Here is a 14,618-nt window from a genome sequence, read left to right on the forward strand (position 1 = left end):
CTCACCCATTATCCATTTTCTTTCCACCTGTGCACTTTTTCACATGTCATTCCTCCACCTGGATGATTTTCCCTTCTCTTCAACAATCAAATCCAACTCATCCATAAATGCTGATCCACCAGCTATAACCTAAAAATGAGTATACTAATAAGAAATATTTTATTGCAAATATTTGAGTGTATATGAAGAGATAGACATGAAACCCTAAACAAGATAAACACATATCCCAGCCTTATACCACTTGCCTCATTCGATTCCTCTTCCATATTCCCTGGGTCTTCGCTAAACTGGGACTAATCTGACAGTTGGTACAGTCTTCTTTGTATTTTAAGTTTGGTAGGTCTCTTTGACAGCCATGTTTTGAGATTTCACTAACCTTTGAGAGTATGAGAAAAATGTCAGGCCACAGATCACATTACCAAATATAATTACCAGATATAATCAAACTTCATTACGTCAGTTATAAGAGAGAACCAAGTAAGTTTAACTGTGATTTCAGTAAAATAACAGACTAACACAGAAAACTCTTTTGATCAAATTCTTATGATTAGAAAAAAAACATGTCTGAAAGTGTTCCTGTTATGTGAACAACTTTGCAAACAAAGTAACTACTTTGGAGATCATTTGGGCGCCACACCCAGCAGTGCTCGGGGCTTACACTGGCTCTACACTCAGGAATCACTCCTGGCAGGCTCAGCTGTCCATATAGGTGCAAGGAAATGAACCCTGATCGGCCACATGTAAGCAATGTTCTTGGCCTCTTTACTATCATTTTGTTCCCTAAAATAACTATATGGTTAAATAACCATAAATAACTATATGGTAAAATAACTATATGGTTAAATAACTATATGGTGAAAATAACTACATGGTAAAATATAACTATATGGTAGTGATTGTAATGTTTTCCAGAGGAATTCTTAAGAATACTAATTTTGATTTAGTAAATATATAGATGGAGGTAGATTAAGAAAGTGGAGATAATAAATACTGAACAAAAATCATGCTCAGAAATTCAACTAAAAAATCCCTTTTAGTGGCTACCACTTTTACATTGCTTCTTTTCCATGAAAAAAAAAGTGTATGGGCAAAATTTAATTATTTGAAAGTTCCAGCTAGTTGGATTCCCATGTGGCTTATTCTTCAGTCATTAGTCTATTGGGCTGCAGCTGGGCAACTCTCTATGGAAAGATGCTCTTTGCCTGTGGTGTGGTGGGTTCTCTCGAATGGCATTTAATCAGTAACTGCAAATTACCCATATTTTGAACAAATGAGTATTTAACAATTTAATAAAGGACCCTGTCAGCTTGAGAGTTAACAACATAATCAAACCAAATAAAACATCAAACAAACATAATTATAACTACATTACACACTGGTTAGGTCTCTGATTGCTTCCTGGGTATATGACTCATGCTTGTGGGAAGGGACTGTGTCTTTTCTTTCTTTGATTTGCTCTGAAAGACCTGGGATGATGAAAGATATTTAATCAATGATTAAAAATGTTATGTTACCCCTCCCTCAATAATTCATCAGAGACATCTTATAAAAAATACAAATATAAGAAATTCCTAAAATACTCCTTTTTTTCTCATAGAAATTACTTGATACATTTTTAAAGGTATGTGTTGTGTGTATGTGTATGTATCTTATACGTATGCTTTATAAATAATATATAAGAAAAATATGCATTTTATAGTATAACAATTTGTTTCCTGACATGATTATCTTTTTATTGATCCATATCATGTTGCTGCTTTAAAAATATGGATAGTTTGTTTATTAATATTCCATAAATGCATAGAGTACAACCACATTAGAAAAGATAAAGTCAACAAAAGACATTTAATTTTTTTTTTGCTGTTATTGTTGTTTTGGGGTGACAGTCAGCAGTGCCTAAGGATACTCCTGGCCTGGTACTCTCGTGAGTTGATCCTCATGGTGCTGAGGGACTGTGCAGTGCCAGGGATCAACCCTGGATTCCTGCATGTACAGATTTTTGAGTTATCAATCTGGTCCTGGTCCAACAAAAGGCATTTTATATTAGCAGTGACCTGTATAGAATTTCTACAATTTGTCATAACCACTCATTAACTCTCTTAAAAGAAATGCTTCATTAAAGCATACTGAGCAGCTAGACTATTTGACCCAGAAAATAAAATATCTTTTTTTATTGAGGAAATACTGGATTGCAATATTGTAAATGCTTGTATATTCTTGGGATTCAATCTTACCACAGTATTCTCCTTGTCAATTGGACTATGTCTGCCTTTTAAGCTCCCACCCTAACTTGGTAATTCCAGTTCTGTGCTCAAATTCTATGGGTATTTTTTTGTTGGACGTTGTCTGCTTTGTTTCTTCATAAACCACATATGAATGAGTTTTTCTCCTTCTAACTTACCTTGCTTAGCATATTTCCAGTTCAATTCATATTTTTGCAAAAGACAAAGTTTCATTTCTTGTAACAACTGAATTTGATTTCATTGTATTTGTATATCACAATGTTTTAATCTACTCATCTGCATTTGGACCCTCTGTTGTTTCTATTATCTTGGCTATAGTAAATTGTGCTATAATAAACATTGGCATGCTTATACATATCTTTCAGCCCATGAGGAGGCCAAGGGGAAACATCCATAAGTGCTCAGATGCTATTCCTGTCTCTGTGTTCAAGAATTACTCCTGAAGATGTTCAGGGGACCATCAGTGCAGGGAAAGAACTATGGTGCTTCCCACATGCAAGGGAAGCACCATATCCCTGATTTATCTCTCCAGTTCCTCTGTTTATATATCTCTCTAAGCTAACATTTTGTGTTCTTCAGTTAGATATGTAGGAGTAGAAATTACAGATCATATGGTAGCTCTGGGATGGAGCGATAGGACAGAGGGTAGGGCATTTTCCTTGCACGTGGCTGACCGGGGTTTGATTCCTCCATCCCTCTCGGAGAGTCTGGCAAGCTACTGAGAGTATCTCGCCCACATGGCAACGCCTGGCAAGCTACCCGTGGTGTATTCGATATGCCAAAAACAGTAACAACAAGTCTCACAATTTGTTGTGAGATGTTATTGATGCCCACTGGAGCAAATCAATGAACAACAGGAGGACAGTGCCACAGTGCCAATGCCATAGTAGCTCTACTTTTCCTATTTTAAGAGCCCTCCAAATATTTTCTGTAGAAAGTGGATCAAGTCACATTACTACCAATAAGATTTTAAAGTTTCTTTTTCTACCTATCCCCCATAGTACTTTTTGTTCTGTCCCTTTTTATATAGGCCAGTCTCATGGGTTTGCGCTGATACAAATTGCTCTTTCTCATTTCCAATATAATGAGCATTTTTCACAGGTTGTTGGCCTTCTGAACATCTTCTTTGGAAAAGCGTCTGTTCAGATCTCCTCATTTTTCAATGGGGTTGTTTATTGTTATTGTTGCTGAATGACTTCTTTGTATATCTTTGATATTAGCCCTTTGTCAGATGTATGGTCTATAGATACGTTATCCCATTTAGTAGGATTGTTTTTGCTGTGGTTGCTTTGTTTTTGGACCATACTTGGCAGTGTTCAAGGGCTACTCCCAGCTTGGTGCTCAGGAGTTATTCCAGGCTTGTTACTTAGTGACAACATGGAGCCAGGAATTGAACACAGGCCCCCAGCATGCAAAGCCTGTGCTCAGCCTACTGAGCTATCTCTCTGGCCCTGCAGAAGTATTGTAGTTTGATGCAACACCATTTTCTTAATTTTGCCCTTTTTTTGGCCAGAATTTCCTCATGTGGCTGAAGCCAGTACCATAGACTGTTATGCTTAGATTTTCTTCAATTTTGTTGTAGTTTAAGATCTAGCATTCAAGTCTTTAATGAATTTTTAGTTTTTTTTAGTATTCTGTGATCTAATTTTATTCTTTTCCATGTGGTTATCTCTTTTTATCCACCATCAATTTCTTGAGAAATTTTATTTTCTTCACTTTATATACGCTTGTCAAAAGAAAAGAAACAAATAAAACAAATATGTCAGGATTCAGTTCTGACCAATTCTATCCTATTGGTTAGTGTCTCTACTTCTGTTCCAGAGTCACTATTTTGAATACTATGCCTTTATAATATAGTTTAAAGTCAGTGAACATAATGTTTCCCGTCTACTTTTTTTTCCTCAGATTGCACTGGCTATTTGTGGTGTTTTTTACACATTTTAGTAATGTTTGTTCTGTTTCCTTAGAGAATGTCATTGAGATTGCACTAATACTGCATAATGTTCTGGGTAGGTTGGTCATTTTAACAATGTTCACTCTTCCAATCCATGAGCACAGATTATCTTTCCATTTCATTGTGTTTTCTATTTCTTCTAATAGTGACAATAGTTTCTCATGGGCATTTTTTACCTCCTCTGTTTATTTCTAGGTCCTTAATGATTTTTTATGCAACTGTGAATAGAATTATTTTCTTGATTTATTTGGAAGTACAAGACCTTAAATAATGTGGCTTTAATCTTAACTAATTGGAAACAAGGATGTATCTTAATTTTATCTAAACCACATCAGTAAAATTCCTATAAGTTGAAAAATATTCACAACACATAGAGTTTTATTGTTGAAAAATACACCTATTAGGAGGCATAAGAAAGAAAAAGTCACAACTAGGAACCTGGTTGTAAAGCTCATTTCTATGGTCAGAAGAGGATCATTTCAATTCCATTTTCATATTCAAATTATCCATGTGTGCTATAGTTCCCCACAAACCTATATAACTCTTTTACCAGCAAATGTCAAAGTTAGAGAGAACTTTTTACAACACTCCCATTGCATCTCTGGGTTTGCAAATCCTATAACACTATTCATTATATTTTTAAAAAGCAAAATTCTCCTATTGAAAATATTATACATCATCTAAACTGCGTGCAAATACCCTGAGTTTAAAAACAAATATGAGTTTGAAAGACACTGTGTTGCTCTAACAAAGAGAACATTGTCCATCTTCCCTGACAGCCTCTTGCTAATTAAAGAGGCCCGGTGCTCTGTGGAATGCCAGGCTCCTGAAGCACCCTCCTCCCACTGCTGTTTTTACTGCACAGTGTAGGAAACAATTTGTAGCTTACTGGGATCTCCTTCCTTGAAGAAAATTTAATAACATACTAGAAGGGAAAAGGAAGCCAAATTTCCTGATGGGGCATACAATTCCCTTACAATACTGCTGACTAGAAGATTTGGCTAGAAAAAAATATCTCCCTCTCCCATCATCTCTGAGCTATCAGTGTGTAGTGATCCTTGTGGTTTAACAGTGCCTTTCACTTCTTTTATCCATACTGATAAACTATCTTTGACATTCTATTTTCCAAAGCCTGGCTCTGCAAAAATACAAAAGCTGAGAGGTCATTTCATAACTAAAAATAGTAACAGCAACTTTCCCACTTTCTGAAGACCATCTTCAGATGAACATTTTGCATAAACAAAGATGTGTTGGTAACTCTAACTCATGAGTATTCTTTAGTCACATTGTTGCACAATAGCACTGACAATGGGTAATGTTTCTAATATGTCGCTATGCTTACATAGGTATTTTCTTAGTGTTATGCTCATGCTACTGTACCACCAATGTGTACAAGTATCTCCATAACTTAATTAAAAGAATGAACATAACACTACCATGCTTCTAAAAAGAAAAAATTATTGAGTTAGACACAAATCATCAGAGTCTAAACTGCGGCAAAAATAATAACAATAGTAATATTCTGCATTCATGCTTTAAATGTTCCAAATTGTTCATCCTTCTTCTATCATTTGACCTGTTTGTGGGTCAAACAGCTGGTGGCTGTGAAAGTATGATGCAAAGTAAAATTCTCAGGCTCTAAACTAGAGATTTTTACGATACATGCCAGATAGTAAGATAGCAAATATTTTAGGCTTTGTTGACCATATGGTCCCTGTCGTAACTAATCTCTACCATTGTAGTGCAAAAGTAACCATAGTAGACAAATGATGAATATGACTATGTTTCTATAAACTTGTAGCACTGTAGCACTGTCCTCCCTTGTTCACAGATTTGTTGAGCAGGAACCAGTAACATCTCCATTGTGAGACTTGTTGTTACTGTTTTTGGCATATAGAATATGCCACGGGAGCTTGCCAGGCTCTGCCATGTGGGCAGGATATTCTCAGTAGCTTGCCAGGCTCTCCAAGAGGGATGAAGGAATCGAACCCGGGTCAGCCATGTGCAAGGCAAAAACCCTATGCACTGTGCTATCATTTCAGCCTATATTGTATTTGATAAAAATAATTAGGAGGCTTAATTTATCTGGTGAGTTATAATTTACCAATTTCTGCTCTATATCACTATGTTTCAAAGTCCCAAGAAGGAAGAATTCATAAGACAATGAGATGTTTAAAATATTAATAGTTTTCAGTGGAAGAAGAGTTTAGAGCTTGAGATAGCATAAAGGCACTCTAGAACAAACTGAAAGATTGGTTAACTCCACATATAGGCACCAAAGTGTTAACTTTTTCATGCACAGAGAACAATGTAAACAAAATCCTACAGGTGGATTTGGGGTGAGGTGTGGACAGGAAGGAGAGATAGATCAGCTCATCTGCAAATATCAAGACATGAACTAACCAAGATGTGAAAGACTTATTCATCAAAAATTTAAGTCCATATTAAATGAATGTGAAAAGCACACAAAAAAACATGGAAAATATTCAGTGTTCTGTATTAGAAGACTCCGTGCCAGGCTGTAGGGTGGGTAAGAGCCTTCCCCATCCCAAGAGACCCAGTCCCGGCAGCTGACCTCAACTGCCCAACCACCGCCACGCTTCAGGCCGCTTTCCAGATGCTCAGGTCGAGCCTCACGCAATAATGAAGTTCTATGGAACCCAGAAAATGCAGAACTTTGTGACCTTGGACTTGGACTAAACGGGACGTGGAACAGAGATCCTCTGCCTGCTTCCCCCAGTTTCTGCTGACTCAGGGATCACACCCATAAGCCACACCCTGCCAGCACCAGATAATCTCCTCATCAGCCACCCTCCAGAACTCACAGATGCTCCTCCCAGATGGGATTATAAAATGAAGGCTCCCAGAACCATGCCACCAAACTCCGCACCAGGCTGTGGGACAAGTGAGAGCCCTCCCCACTCCAAGTGACCCAGCCCCGGCAGCCGACCTCCACTACCCAACCACTGCCATGCTCCAGGCCTCTTTCCAGATGGCTGCACAATACATTATAAGACACTTCCTACCGATTCATGCCTCTCAGAGAGCCCCACAAGCTACCGAGAGTATCCTGCCCACACGGGCAGAGCCTGGCAAGCTCTCCATGGCATATTTGATATGCCAAATACAATAGTGACAATAGGTCTCATTCCCCTGACCCTGAAAGATCCTCCAATCATTGGGAAAAAACAGTAAGAAGAGCCTGCTAAAATCTCAGAGCTGGGAGGAATAAAGACGTTACTTGCGCCCGCTTGGGTGATTCAATGATCAATGGGATGACAGTGATACAGGGATACAGTATTAGAACAATTAATAATGTCAAAATGACAATCCTACTCACATTATACAGGTTCAAAGTAGTTCTTATCCAAATTCTGATGATATTCATGAAGAATCTAGAACAAATATAGAACAAATAATTCCAAACTTAGCAGTGGAATCATAAAACTCCCTGAATAGCCAAACAAATGCGGATTCAAAAAAAGGGGAAGGTGCTGTCTCCCCACCTTCTCCAGATGGAATCCCAGCAACCATGAACTTCTACAAGCATGGCTCCAGTATGCGGGCACCAGGACTATTCTTCCAAACCGCAGAGGGATGCTGGACCAGGTAGTTCCATCCCGGCTCCCAGTAAGCCCCTAATCCCAGAAGTAATGCCCTTAATCCGCCCCCAGTACCATCTTGCTGCACACAGCAGTGAAGAAACCTGACCGTCAGGCACCACAACACCCAGAGATTTCTCCAGGCCCTGTACCAAGCCAATATCTCCGGGAGGTCCCAGATGGAGCAGGTGCTGTCTCCCCACCCTCTCCAGATGGAATCCTGGGAACCATGAGCTTCTACGAGCATGGCTCTGATATGTGGCACCAGGACTATTCTTTCGAACCACGCGGTCGTGGTTTCCTGATATGCAAAGTGAACAATGGAAAGTAAATGATCTAGCATCTGTCCCCAGAAGGCAGGCTTGTATGGTGGTGGAAAAATTCGAGCAAGATATAATGCCCAATGGAAACACATCTGTACTGTGCATTAAACTAGAGTGCCATGCTGTCCAAGGAAAGGAAGGGTGTTTGTCCCTCCACCCTTTCCCCTGGCGGAGGCGACCAGTGGCCACTATCTTTCAGACCCTAATGGACAGTCAGATATGAGACTGCAGTGATGAGGCATGCAGGGCTTCATGGGATCGGGCGTGGAACCGGCCCTGCTCTCACCCTGACGAGGCCCTGAGTTGCCACCAACAAACTGCTCCTCCGGCTCCTGAACAACCAAAATCCCAGAGGCACACAAACCAATCTCAGAACCCAGCGGCTTTTGGCAGTAATCCCTCCAGACTTTTTACTAGAATATCAGAAATCCAAAATGGCCACGCAACATTATATGCTCTTCATAATCAGCAATCACTTCACTTGATCACTTGATATCCCATTACTCATTGATTTGTTCGAGCGGGCGCCAATAAGGTTTCCATTCATCCCCGTTGTGTGCTAGTGTAGCCCAATGACATCTGCTCATTTTAGGAACATGAGCAGCCTCAAACCAATAGTTCAGAGTCTTGACGAAGAAGTCTGACCATCTTGTAGGTGGGTAGCCATGCAATCCTTTGAAGTCCCATAGAATCCAGTCGGTAATGGCTCTAGTCCAGCGGTCATCTCCAAATCTCATTACGTGTCCAGCCCATCTGATTTTTGATGCCTTGGCAAACGAGACAGCGTTCCTGATTCTTGTGCATTGACAGAGTTTGAAACTCTGGATTTTTTCTCTCATTTGTGTGAAGCTTGATACTCCAAGCATAGTTCTTTAGATTCCTCTTTGGCAGACCCGAATAGCATTCTCATCCTGTTTTCATAGGGCCCAAGTCTCTGAGGCATATGTTAATGCAGGAAGAACAGTGGAATCGAAGAGATGTGCTTGTAGCTGGAGGTTCTTTGTCCTCTTAGTTATTTCTTCGATGCTCTTGAAGGCGTTCCAAGCCGCTCTCTTCTTCCTGCACAACTCAGGTGCCAGGTCATTCGTCATGTTGACTTCTCGACCTAGGTACACACAACTGTTGCATTCAGAGATGGTCGTTCTGTTGAGAGCGAATGGAACGTCAGGAACAAGACTGTTTCTAAAGAACATTGTCTTTGTGAGATTCAGCTGTAATCCGACCTTTTCCACACTCACAGTCGAAGTCAGTCAGCATTTGTGCCACTTGGCTGATGTTTGGTGTTATTAGAATGATGTCATCAGCAAAGCGGAGGTGGTATAGTTGCCGACCATCTATCTTCACTCCCATTCCTTCCCTTTCCAGTCATCGCATGACATTTTCGAAGGTGGCATTGAAGAGTTTCGGTGAAATAGTATCATCCTGCTGAACCCCTCTCTTGACATGGATGATCACGTCTTTGTAGAATAGTGAGATCCTGGTAGTGATTCTGTAATACAGCTCATGGAGGATCGTGATGTATTGAGTTTGAATGCCCTGATTGGCTAGGGCTTCGATGACCGCTTCCATATCAACAGAATCAAAGGCCTTCTTTAAATCAATGAATGTTAGACAGAGCAGCATCTTGAACTCCCGAGAAACCTCAATGAACTTGGTTCTTGTGTGAATATGGTCGATGGTGCTGAATCCTTTTTGGAACCCGGCTTGCTCGCATGGTTGTACTTCATCTAGTATTCTGCCAATCCTATTCAGGATGACTCGAGTGAACAGCTTGTAGATGACAAACAGTAGGCTCCCAGTTGGTGGTCGTTCTGGAGTTTTCTTCTTAAACTTTGCATTCCTTTCTCCCCACTCTGTGAAGTAGAATTTTGCATAAGGAGACGGTGGTCCGATCCTGTTTGGCAATTGGGGAGAACAGCGACATTAGTCAGACAAAACCGTCAATTGAATATGATGTGTTCAATTTCGTTGTGGAACTGTTCACTGGGAGACTCCAATGTGCAAGGTTTAGATTCGGACTTCTGGAACTGTGAGTTACCATGGATGGTCTTAGTCGACATGATGAACTCAGTCTCTCACCCTGTTCGTTCCATTCTAGGCCATGGGTTCCCTATGTGGAGTTCTTCAGCTGATCTTCTTGGTCCTATCTTGGCATTAAAATCACTGACAATGATCTTGTAGAAGGTGTGGTCTTCTTTATAGAACTTCTCCAGCTCCATATAGAACTTCTCAATTTATCCTTCATCATAATTGGATGTTGGTGTGTAGACAACAAAGATAGAAACTGCCGGCAGTGAGCCACATCCATTCAAGTGTAATCGTCCAATTCGGGTTGTTAAGCATTCGAATGAGTCAATGCTCATGGCTAAGTTTGTGTTGACAAGGACACTGACACCACCGACGCCTCTTTTTTTGCATGTTCCAAGGAACAGTTCTCTAGTTTCGAAAACTCCGTAATGTAATTGATGCTTTCTCATCTCGGTCAGACCAATGATGTCGTACTTGATCTTTTGTGCTTGTACCATCAGGTCCACGATGTATGCATCAGATGCCAGAGTACATGCATTGAAAGTAAAGACAGTCATTTTTGTCTTTCTTTGTTTTGGAAGCCTAGTTCAGTCTTGAGATTTTATCTGCCTCTCCTTCCACATCCTTCTCAACGCTGCCGTATTCAGGGTCAGGGGAATGAGACCCATTGTATTTATTGGATTTGGCATATCGAATACACCACGGATATCTAGCCAGGCTCTGCCGTGTGGGTGGGATATTCTCGGTAGCCTGAAAACACAAATAAACTTTACAGGTGTTCCTATTCAGGCATATGTGCTGGTATGATACTCTCGGTAGCCTGCCAAGTTCTCTGAGAGCGAGAACTAGAGAATAAGAATAAGCTTCCGGGAGCTTGGTGTTATAGTCTCTGGATCCTGGCCATTGATGAGGTTACATGGCAGTTGGTGGGTGTAACTGTCTAGCTACTGGAAGGCCCAGTCCCGAACCGAGCAAGCTTGGAGATCTCGGCTCTGGTCCCGCACTCCTGGGTTCCTTTGCCAGTTCCTTCATGCGTGAGGCTCATCCAAGCATGTGGAGAGTGGTCTCAGCATGGCTTTGGCTGGGTCCCAGAGGTCTTCAGCTGTCGAGGCCTGGTGAGGACAACCAGGCACTGGGGTAGGAGACTCTGCTTTGTTCTCTTCCTGGAGCTTGGAGCTTAATCGGCAATAGAAAACAAATTATCTAATGATGTCTTTTTGGCAGGTCTGATTGTTGGGGAAAATTCCAAATAATAATGGTGGCTTTTTTGTCATAATATTGAATGTGATCAACGTAGAGAGAGAGTAAAGTGGAAATCTGCCATACAGGCAGTTGGGGTCTACGGGGGTTCTTAGTGGTGGAAAATGGTGAAGGGATGGGTGTTTAATCATTGTATGACCGACTGAGACTTAAGATGATAGGCTTTGTGAATGTTCTCATGGTGATTCAATAAATAAAAATTAATAAGAAAGGGGGGATAGGAGAGTTGCATTCCCTGATTTCAAATCACATTATAAATTTATAAAAATAAAACTGGTATAATACTGGCACAGTAACAAAGGCATTGTATTATAATAGAACAGAATAGAATTGAGAAATAAGAGAAACCTTCAACCTTAGAGACAGTTAATCTATGACAAAGGAGCTGGGTGAATGAAGTGGAGCAAAGAAAGCTCTTCAACAAATGGTGTTTTAAAACTGGATAGCCACATGCAAAAAACAAACAACCAAATAAAAAAAGGAACTGAATTTGAACCTCATACTCTATACAACATTTAATTCAAAATATATTAGATTATATCAAGATTATATCAGAATAAATACATTAGGAAAACATAGGAAAAACTCTTCAGGAAATGAACCTCACAGGTCTACTCAATTATTTTTACCCCAAAGATAAGTAAATTGAATTACACAAACTAAAAAGAATTTACATGGCAAATGAGACCAGCTAAAATAAAGACACCTTACCGAATGGAAGAAATTATTTGCACATAACATATAGATAATGTATTAACATCCAAGGTACATAAAACACAACTCTCAGCAAAAAAAGCCAATAGCCATAACAGAAAATGAGAATAGATAAAGTAAAAAGTAAAGTAAAGGCCCTCCCGTTGATCATCGATTTGCTCGAGCGGGCCCAGTAACGTCTCCATTGGAGACTTTGTTGTTACTGTGTTTGGCATATCGAATACGTCACGGGGAGCTTGCCAGGCTCTGCCGTGCGGGCGAGATACTCTCGGTAGCTTGCTGGGCTCTCCGAGAGGGGCGGAGGAACCAAACTCGGGTCGGCCATGTTGGCTGCGTGCAAGGCAAACGCCCTACCGCTGTGCTATCGCTCTAGCCCGAGAATAGATAAGAACACAAAAGAAATGAATAGATCCTTCCTCAAAACAAAAACACAATCAGGAGGCATAGTAAAAAAAAAATCATCATTTTATTATCAGGGAAATGAAAATCAAAATATAACATTTCACAATATATCATTTCACACTAAGAAGAAAGGCATATCAGAAAAAGCCCGGCATTGACAAGGATGCAATGAAAAGGGAACCTTCATTCAATATTGTTGTGAAGGTTTAGTTCAGCCTCTCCGGAAAACACTATGGCCATTTCCCAGAAAAACTAAGAATTTAGGTTGCATATTATCCACCCATTCTACTTCTTAGAATCTATCCCCCAAAGACAAAAAAAATTTTACTAGAAGAGATACATGCACACCTATATTTGCTGCAATGCTAAGAACAATAGTCAAGATATGGAAACAACTCAAATATCGAATGAAAGAAGAATGGGTAAAGAAGTTGTGTTATATACAGACAATAGAATACTAGGCAATTATAAGAAAAGGTTAAATTTTGAAGTTTGCTGCAACTTGAAAGAACCTGGAGGTATCATGTTAAGCAAGTAAGTCAGAGGGAGAAGGACAAATGCTGGATGATTTCACTCAATGTGCTATAGGGTGAAACAAAACAAGAATTGGATAGTGTCAGCTGATGACAAACGCTTGGCCTTTGATTGCAATACTGATATTATCCAGCAGCAGGGGAGGGAAGAGTTAGACTAGGTAGCTAAGAAGCAACAAGTGGTAGAGGCTCTTGGGTACTTTAGTGGTATTGGGGTGCAGAAATGTTCTACATCGATATCATGAACATTAACACAACTTTAACCATGTTAACACAACTCTAACCATGTTACCTTGGCTAAAATAAAATAATTTTCAAAAACAACTTTTGAGGGGCTGGAGCAATAGCACAGTGGGTAGGGCATTTGCCTTGCATGCAGTCAACCTGGTTTTGATTCCCAGCAAGTCATATGGTCCCCCGAGCACTGCCAAGAGTAATTCCTGAGTGCATCAGCCAGGAGTAACGCCTATGCATCGCAGGTTGTGATCCCAAAAGAAAAGAAAAGAAAAAAAATTTAAAAACTTAAAAACTTAAAACTTAAAAAAAAATTAGATATTGCTGAGGCATTCTCTTGAAACACAATCTACCATATAGATTTAACATGAAAATTAGACTAGAATGAATGAAGCCTAATTAACTGAATGCCTAATGAGAGGCTACTGCAAATCCACTTATATGAAATTAAATGAAATTGTAAGGGCCAGAGAGGTAGTACAGGCGGTAAGGCGCTTGCCCTCAAACACTTGTCCTTGGTTTCATCACTGGCACCAGATGGTCTTCCAAGGATGGCTGATGTGGCCCTGAAGGGCAGCATTGCCAGGGTAACCCTGGCAGTATCCAGCACCAGAGTACCCAAGCAGCACCGGAGCCTAGGGCCCTAGCACTGAACTGAAGTCCAGTTTGACCAAGTACTGCTCCCAGGATACTTGACACCATTTGGGAGGGCTCTTTCTCCCCAAATAATAACAAATCCACAATGGGACATTTCCTCAGTGAAAATGTAACATTCCAAATAAAAAGTCAAATTTTCTTCCAAGTTACTGGATAAAGCAAACACCAGGCATTAGCAATGGGACCAACAGTTTTCTCTGTGGTCACAGTAGATAATAATAGAATAAGGTAAAGGTAAAGGCCCTCCCATTGATCGTCGATTTGCTCGAGCGGACCCAGTAACGTCTCCATTGGAGACTTTGTTGTTACTGTGTTTGGCATATTGAATACTCTCGGTAGCTTGCCGGGCTCTCCGAGAGGGGCGGAGGAATCGAACTCGGGTCGGCCATGTTGGCCGCTTGTAAGGCGAACGCCCTACCCGCTATACATTTAAAGTGTGAAGGAGAAAAACTGTCAATCTAGAAATCTGTAATACTATTCAAAATGAGGTTTTAAAAATCTCATAGTGTACAAATCATGAGATTTTATGTTTTTCACTCAACTTTATTAAAACACTATTTTATATATACTAAGGCGCATTCATTTTAAGAGTGTAATTGAGGAGTTCTGATGAGGAAATACTACCTTGTATCTAGTACCACAACCACATTTCAGAATATTTCCATCAA

This window comes from Sorex fumeus, unplaced genomic scaffold, assembly GCF_029834395.1.
Source record: "Sorex fumeus unplaced genomic scaffold, SorFum_2.1 ptg000047l, whole genome shotgun sequence".
Classification (NCBI taxonomy): Eukaryota; Metazoa; Chordata; class Mammalia; order Eulipotyphla; family Soricidae; genus Sorex; species Sorex fumeus.